This window comes from Silene latifolia, chromosome Y, assembly GCF_048544455.1.
Source record: "Silene latifolia isolate original U9 population chromosome Y, ASM4854445v1, whole genome shotgun sequence".
Classification (NCBI taxonomy): Eukaryota; Viridiplantae; Streptophyta; class Magnoliopsida; order Caryophyllales; family Caryophyllaceae; genus Silene; species Silene latifolia.
In genome coordinates this window covers 483843959-483852445 of record NC_133538.1, presented here as the reverse complement: position 1 = coordinate 483852445, position 8487 = coordinate 483843959, and positions in this window count along the sequence as shown.

Below are 8487 nucleotides of genomic sequence, written 5' to 3'. Positions count from 1 at the left end.
TTATAGCTATGTAATTAATTATTTAAAGTTTATTGATTAAACTTTAACTAATTAACTAAACGATTGATGAATGTAATGAAATGAACAGTAAGGAAAATTGCAATGACACACGATATTTGAAGTGGTTCAGCTTCACACGTCGAAGCCTACATCCACTATTCTCGATTAATAGTTTTAGTACCTTTCTCCGGATTACAAAATTATCAACTCAACTAGTATAACTAACTCTAGTTATAATTCTATTTGAATATCACTACATATTTGGTTTTTACTATCTTAAGTTACTAAGAAAGCACTTGATTGTTCTTGTAGGTGTTCACACAATTGAACAAGTAAGATACAATATGAAGTACTATTATATTATAGAGTAATCTTAAGAATAATACGCAATTTAAAGAGCACGACTATTCGTAAAGATTTTCAAATGCAAAAAAAAAAAGAAATACTTAATTAAAATTAAACTCAAATTGTTTGCAAGGAATTTTTATATTTCAAAAAGCTTATTTGAATTAGTGAATATCATGAGTATATATAGTAGAAGAGAAACACTAGGGTTTTGGTCGAAACCCTAGAGGTGCCATGAGGCAAGAAAAATTATTTCACAAGAAACAAATCTTATCTCTTCTTATGTTAAACTTACTAAATATTTTGATTAAATAAATAAGGCAAATCTAATATATTTGATTAGATATGAAAATATCTTATGGCAATATATTATAGATTTGACCTAATAAGATTTACTTACATATGGAATAAGTTCGGCCTCCACACGGCTCATAAGCCCACCTTGGCCGAAACCCTAGGTCAAAATATCAAGGGGTAGATTATGGTTAGGTTGAGATAATTTAGTAAAGCCTAGGTAGGATAACAACTCACAAGTCGTTTTACTAACCCATAGGTTAATTTTAATTATGCATTCTAAACAAACCATATTACATCTCTATCATATATATATATACACATGATTTAGAAACATGTTTGAAGATTTTTATCACTTGAAAAATTATTTTATAACTATTAAAAACGTGCCTTAAAGTGCAACGCATAGTTATATTACAAATGGCTATAACTTTATGTTTGGTAAGTAAAGTTATAGGTGAAATAGCTATAACTTTACCTTCCCAATATTAGTTCTTAAGATACCATTATTAGATGAAATCCTATACTAACTAATATTCCTGGAGATCTTCAGTGATAGGATCTTCTTTTTATCTTGATCATAAGCTCTTCATCTTGAGCTTGTTATAGACTTGATCGAGCCTTTTGCTTAAGTGATCATCATACTTGAAACTTGTTACAGTTACTATGACGCTTTAAGAATCTTCAATGTTATAGCTCAAGCTGCTATATAATTACTTGAATGATGCTTCACAAATCTTCAATGTTATAGCCAAGATTGCTATAACACTACTTGATTAAATTGTAAACTTTAATCAATCTATTAAAGACTAACAAACGATTACGAGCAAGAGTAAATATAATACAAAGCACACAATTGTCATTATCAAAATTAATCATATATCCATATGGTCCAACAAATTCCCCTTTTTGATGATGACAAGTCTCTTACGATTTGTGACTAAGTGTAAGTTCCCCCTCAACATTATACTATAAAGTTATAGTCAGTTGAACGCAAGAACAAACCACTTATATACAAAGTATAGCATCTAAGGAACTTAAGGGATTAAAGGTTCTGACAAGGAGCAAGCTTAGGCAAATACTTAAGTCACGATCATTTCTTCCCCCTCTTGAAATCATCGAAAAGACGAAAAAAGACATAAAAGAACTAGAATAATATAGATCGAGACACGTTTTAATCATGCAAAGAAATATTAGAAAACGAGAAAGTAATCTACGATAACCATGTAAAATATAAAATATGTCTACTACCAACCATGGAGTCTAATGCCTAAGGGCCGAATAGTTAACAAGTTTAATGCCTAATGAACGAATAGAAAAGTAAGCCAAAATGGGCCGAATTTAGACAATTATCCAAAATATAAAGTCTAAAGAAAGAAAAGAGCAAGAAATGGGATTGTAGGACAGGTTTAGGCACAGTCGCATTTCACGACATTAGGGTTAACATAATCGGGACGAGTCCTAAACTCAAGAGAGTCAAGACGATCGAAGCAAGACCGCATATGATTAGCTTGTGCCGTGAGGCACGTCTCCAAATTGAGCACTTTTAACGACAAGGCCTTAGTAGATTCGAAAATAAGTCCCATATTCGTATGCATAACTTCCCTTCACGCCAAATAGCCCCGCCTTGACTAGCCAAGTTAGCCAATGATCCGGAATGACAGACACACTCCTTAGCCGCTTTAGCCGCATGGAGCCATGGTTTCAACACGATCTTCTAACCCATGCAAATAGGCTAGGACCTCGGCATTACCCGAACCATTAGAAACCAGAGCCCCATCTTTTCCTTTTCCCAATCCCGAGACCAACTCCATAAGAAACTTATGTTAAGCATCCAATCTTTCACAAATACTTGTCATGAGCGAATCTAATTTTTGGTCCACGACCATCATCACATCCGGCTTTTCCACCACATTATCCTTGGATAAGAAAATCAAGTCGGGTCCAACCGCGGCTATTTTCATTAATTTGAGATGAGTATCACACATCTCGTCCTTGACCATGACCCTATAGCTAGTAGGACCGACAACCCCTTTGTGTTCCAAAAGCCGAGAAATCCACGTCCCAAAAGGTAAATCCAAAGTAGAATATAATTTTTCCTTGGTGACAGAGATGCTCGTTTGGACAATGCGATGAAAAACTAGTCGGGGAAGACTATCCTTAACACCTTCGAGCCATATGTAGACCAAAACCATCTCATAGCTCGACAACTTATAACTACCTCCACTCCTCGGGATAACCGTATTCAAAAAGAAAATTTAAAAAGAATTTTAACTTAGGGGTAAACGGACCCGCCAACATGTTACTTGACCCCGTAGCACCATCATCAAAAGACCTCTTAATCTGAAGTTTCTCCTACTCCGTCATAGCCCCCCATTCTACACTTGGATTGATTTCTATCCCATCATCAGGAACAGAAAACGGAGTACGAAAATCGTCAAGGGAGATGGTGACTTCGGACTCATTTACCATTGCATGCAACACTTTCTTCTTTATAGAAACCGAAGCACAGAATTAAATTACTTCGATAGGATAGACGAGACCGATTAAGGAGCAAATCTTGGTCCATTCTTAATAAGTAAAGAAATCCTTGAAGAATTTAAAAGCTTCAACCGTAGTATACCACTTTTCGGAATAAGGCCGTCCACCATGAATACCGTATCTCATAACACGGTTTACACGAGTTGTTTCCTCCGCGGTAAATCGAACCTTATCAAGACCTTTCATTGTTGCATTCGGCATATATTCTCGGAACAAGGTTCTTTGAGAATAATTGTAACACCCCCATTTATTTAGGAGCCTTTAGCTAGACATTCCCAAATAAATAAGGCTGTTACCATCTCGCTTTTCCGAGGAAGTGAATAAAAAATTACAATAACACCAAAGTAATTTAATTAAAACTTTGCGATTTCATATTATTACAACTTATTCAATCTAAACATAACATAAAACTTGATTCAACTCGCAGCGGAATAAATAAAGTGATTACTAATTTAAGTGATCTAGACAGCAACTATGGTCCAAGTCAAGCTCACGTCCCTATGATCCCAAGTTAGCTAATCTTAGTACCTGTCAAATCAGTCTGCTCCTCATAAAATGGTTCATCGCAGGTGTTCACGAATACACTGTCAACCACGAGGTTGAGTAGGGACTAACTAAACAATGCCATAACAAATACTAATGGAACATAAAAAGAATATAAATAAATACTGCAGTGTTTGTAGAATAATAATAAATCCAACCCAGTCAAGATAATCGCATGTTATGGTAACACCCATAACCTTCAACCGTCCATGTTATACTCCAATCACCACTACTCCTCCCAAACTCCGTATAAACGCTTCCCCAGCTCCGAATGTGCACATCTCCCTAGTAGTGAGCCTACTAGAGAAGAGACTCAGTGGGGCGGCCAGTGATCAACTGACGCCATAAGGACTAGTGGTTGAGCAGACCGGTCCCTTCAATAATACACAAGGGCTAGCGTTATATCGGTCCCTTTAACAAATAACTCACAAGGACTAGCGGTATATCGGTCACTTCAATCCACTAACAGACAAGGACTAGGAGTTTGGTCCCTTCAAATAAATATCACCATCACCGACTCAACAACATCCAAATTCTCATCATACTCCAACGTCATAATCTCAACTTCATATAATTGCAGTCACAATAATCCAAGAACCATATATTCACAAACAATTACAATTGCACAATTAAATAGTTGAGTAGGATAATCCCTACCTGGCAAGCAAATCCAATCAAGCAGCTCAAAGCGATCCAAATAATAAAACAATCGAAAGCCGATTATAATTTCTACACAATCGTCACCTAATCAAAATATTATGATTCTTCCATCAATTATTATTTATTACTTCCATTATTATTTATAAATTATATTCATTCTTCAAATTAATTATTTATCATAATTATTAAAGGTTTACGATACTTAAAAACCCGATTCAATTATAACCCGAGTCACCCGAATTAATAAATTAAAACCTGTCACAAAAACACCAAACAACACCCAATACACGGTTTAGAAAACGTGACCAACACCCCTCACAAAGCCCACCAAACCCGACACCACAAACCACCACAGCCACCAGCCAACCTGCCTAACTCCTCCAAACAACACGGTCCATCCAAACACACACTCACTCACCACCCTTCAAACCACCACCACCAGCCCAGAAACCCGCGCCTTAATCCCCTTCTGTACCCGACATCCACAACCAACCTACACCCCCACCGTGTATAAAACCCACGACCCCAACCACTACAACCACTCTCATACCCAACGGCCACCACCATTGCCACCCATGGTCCATGGTGGTTCCAACGGTAAACTCCATCCTCACTCACGGTCAGAAACACGGCTATGGTGCGCGTCTTAAGAGAGCCACGACAAATCCCCTGCTTTCCCCTGTTTCTCGCCACCGCCGACACCAACCGCCACCTGCCACCACTCCGACGCCACCAACGTGGTCGACTACCTCCCCCCATCACAACCCCACCTTACCCAGGTGAAGTCTTGGCCGAATAAGGGTTCGACTACTCACCACAATCCCCCACCACCAAACCCGCATAGCCCTAAACCCGGCACTTTAACCGCCCCAAAACCACCCCAAAATGGTCAATGGTGGTCGACAAAAGGTCATGTTAGACTTACGGCAGTCTAGGGTTGCTCTAGGTCCAAATTACGAGTCCTATGGTGGTTGCTAAGGTGATGTACGGTGGTCATATTTTACCACGATTACAAGCTATACAACGAATCAATTACGTTTAAGACGGTTATACCTTTAATCGTTTAATTGCTCTTCCGTATCCAAAAGCTCCTTCTTTTAATTTATGATTTATTCTTCAGATTTAACATGGTATTTATAGTGTAAGATAAGAGAGTATGTGAGATAAATTAGAAAACTTTTATAATTACCTTATTCTCTTTACTATAGGAATTGCCATTATTAGTATTATTATCATTATATTAAAATTATTATTACATATATTAGTCTTACCATAAGTAGGATTCCCTCATACTATCTTACTAATTTTATAATTGCCATACACATTTATTATTAGGATAATTATTGATATAATTATTATTACCTTCACTTATTATTACTTACATATTATATTATTAATACTTCCCGATACAAATCCGGTTCACACTCATACTAGATGAACCATAAATTTCGGTCCAAATAACAATGCCACATGGTCCAACGCTCAATTATTAGCTAAGCCCAATTCCCGACTTGGATACTTAATTTATTATTTAATTAACGTCTTACTTGTAATTATTATTAGAAATGCCTTTAATTAATTATTAAATTAAATAAATTATTCTCGTAAATTACTATCAAAATACAGGGTATTACAACAATCTCGGTTAACCACCACCTAGGTTATTAACCGAACCCTCGAAACAAACATCCTTCTTCTTCCCCTTATTAAGCTTCCGACGCTTTCCCTTGAGATTAGGATCAACCCGGTTATGATCGGGATTAGTAGGTTTAGGATTTGATTGAGGTAAGGGAGTGTCTGTGGTATGTATAGGTTTATTGCATGGTGGTCTGGATGACCGGGTCTTAGTAGTGGACCGAGTTGACGGTGAGTTGAGGCGAGTTGTTGGTGGAGACATTATGATGATGATTGATGGTGAGGTTGAGTGTGGGAGAGAATTAAGAAAATTAAATTTTTAGATAGTTGTGAAGGTGATGGAGACGTGAGAGAGGTGGGGTATTTATGAGTTTAGGAGGAATTTGTGTTATGGTAGGAGTAATATAGGGTGTAAACGGTTATAGGTAAAATTAGGATTCTTTACTCTTTTTTTTATGTCTTATATAATGGATTAGGAAATATTGTTAGGGTAAATCTTTTGGCAAATATGATAAGATAAAATTAGGCAAAATGATAGAATTTTGGAAAAATTTCAGTAATGAAGGGGATATAAAAGATTATTTTGTTACCGAAAATATGGTTCGTAATAAGACAAAAGATATACATGAGTAGTAAACGGAGTATTCTCGTAATATAATATAACATTTAACACAAATAAACTTGTAACGAAAAATACGGACACAGTCACACAATCTCGTCAAATCTAGTCAGTCATATTGAAAATAAAATATTTGTGACAAGTTTAGTTGCCACCAATTGAACCGATTTCCAATCATAAAATCTCAAAACATTCTCTAGCCAATGTTTTGGTAAAAATGTCAGCCCATTATTTTTCTGTACTACAAAATTCCAGTCTTATGTTGCCCTTTTCGACATCGTCACGTAGAAAATGGTGTCTAATGTCTATATGCTTAGTACGCGAGTGCCGCCTACAGTTCTTAGATATAATTATGGCACTCGTGTTATCACATAAAATAGGAATACACCCAACCTTAACACCGTACTCACACAACAGTTGCTTAAGCCATAATAGTTGAGAACATACCAACCCAGTGGCAATATACTCAGCTTCAGCTGTAGATAACGCAATAGAATTTTGCCTCTTTGACCCCCATGTAATAATACACGGTCCAACAAACGTAGCTATGTCGGAATTACTTTTTCTGTCAGGTGAACAACCTGCATAATCTGCATCTGAATACCCTATGAGATCGAAATTACACTCTAGAGGATACCACAAATATAATTTCGATGTACCAATTAAATACTTCAAAAATCTCTTAACTGCAATCGTATGTGATTCTTTAGGGCACGATTGAAATCGAGCACATACGCATTCACTAAACATTATATCAGGACGACTTGTAGTTAAATAAATAAGTGAGCCAATCATACCTCGATAATTTGTCTCATCGATAGACTTACCATCTTCATCCTTTGTCCACTTCTTATCTGTAACCATAGGAGTTGTCTCAGAACTAGAATTTTCCATACCAAGTTTCTTGATTAGATCTTTGATGTATCATAATTCATTCAGTAGTTTGTTAAATTTGAAATCCAAGGAAGAACTTGATTTCTCCCATCATGCTCATCTGAAATTCAGAGGTCATCAATTCTGAAAAATACTTACATAAACGATTATTAGTTAACCAAAAATAATATCGTCAACATAAATTTGTACAACTAATAGATCGGAATTTCAATTTTCAAAAAGGTTTTGTTGACAAATCCTCTTTTATAACAACTTTCAAGAAGATATTTTGATAATCTGTCATACCAAGATATGGGAGCTTGTTTCAAACCATACAATGCTTTATCTAATTTAAAAACATGGTTTTGATACTTGCTATCGAGACCCTAGAGGTTTCTCAACTAAAACCTCCTTATTCAAATAACCGTTAAGAAATGCTGTCTTAACGTCCATTTGAAAAAGTTTAATTCCTTTGTGAGCTGCAAAAGCTATTAATAGCCTTATATCCTCAAATCTGGCTACGGGAGCGAAGGTTTCATCATAGTCAAGCCCTTCTTGTTGATTATACTTTTATACAACCAATGTGGCTTTATTTCGTACAATAACTCTCGTATCGTCCAACTTATTTCTAAAAACCCATCTTTTATGTGAATCGCAAGCGAAGTCTTAATTTGGGCTAACAAACAAACGGAGGATCCGAATGCACTAGGTGAAACCCGATCAATCCGAGTACTTGTAGCGAGAATAACTGAAAGGAATGGATATTTGCTCGATCTAAACCTATAGATCGACCAATGGGTGAATTACTCGATACGCGTCAAGTAATCTAACTCAAACTCGGGATCGCGTCCTTTGTTTGAGGCAAGGTTCAAAACTCGCCGGGCCTTTGGTAGCCCTCTTACTCCTTTAAGCCACACGAAATAAAAAGACATGTTTTTCACACAAGTTAATTTTTTTTATCAAAACTTCATGCTTTA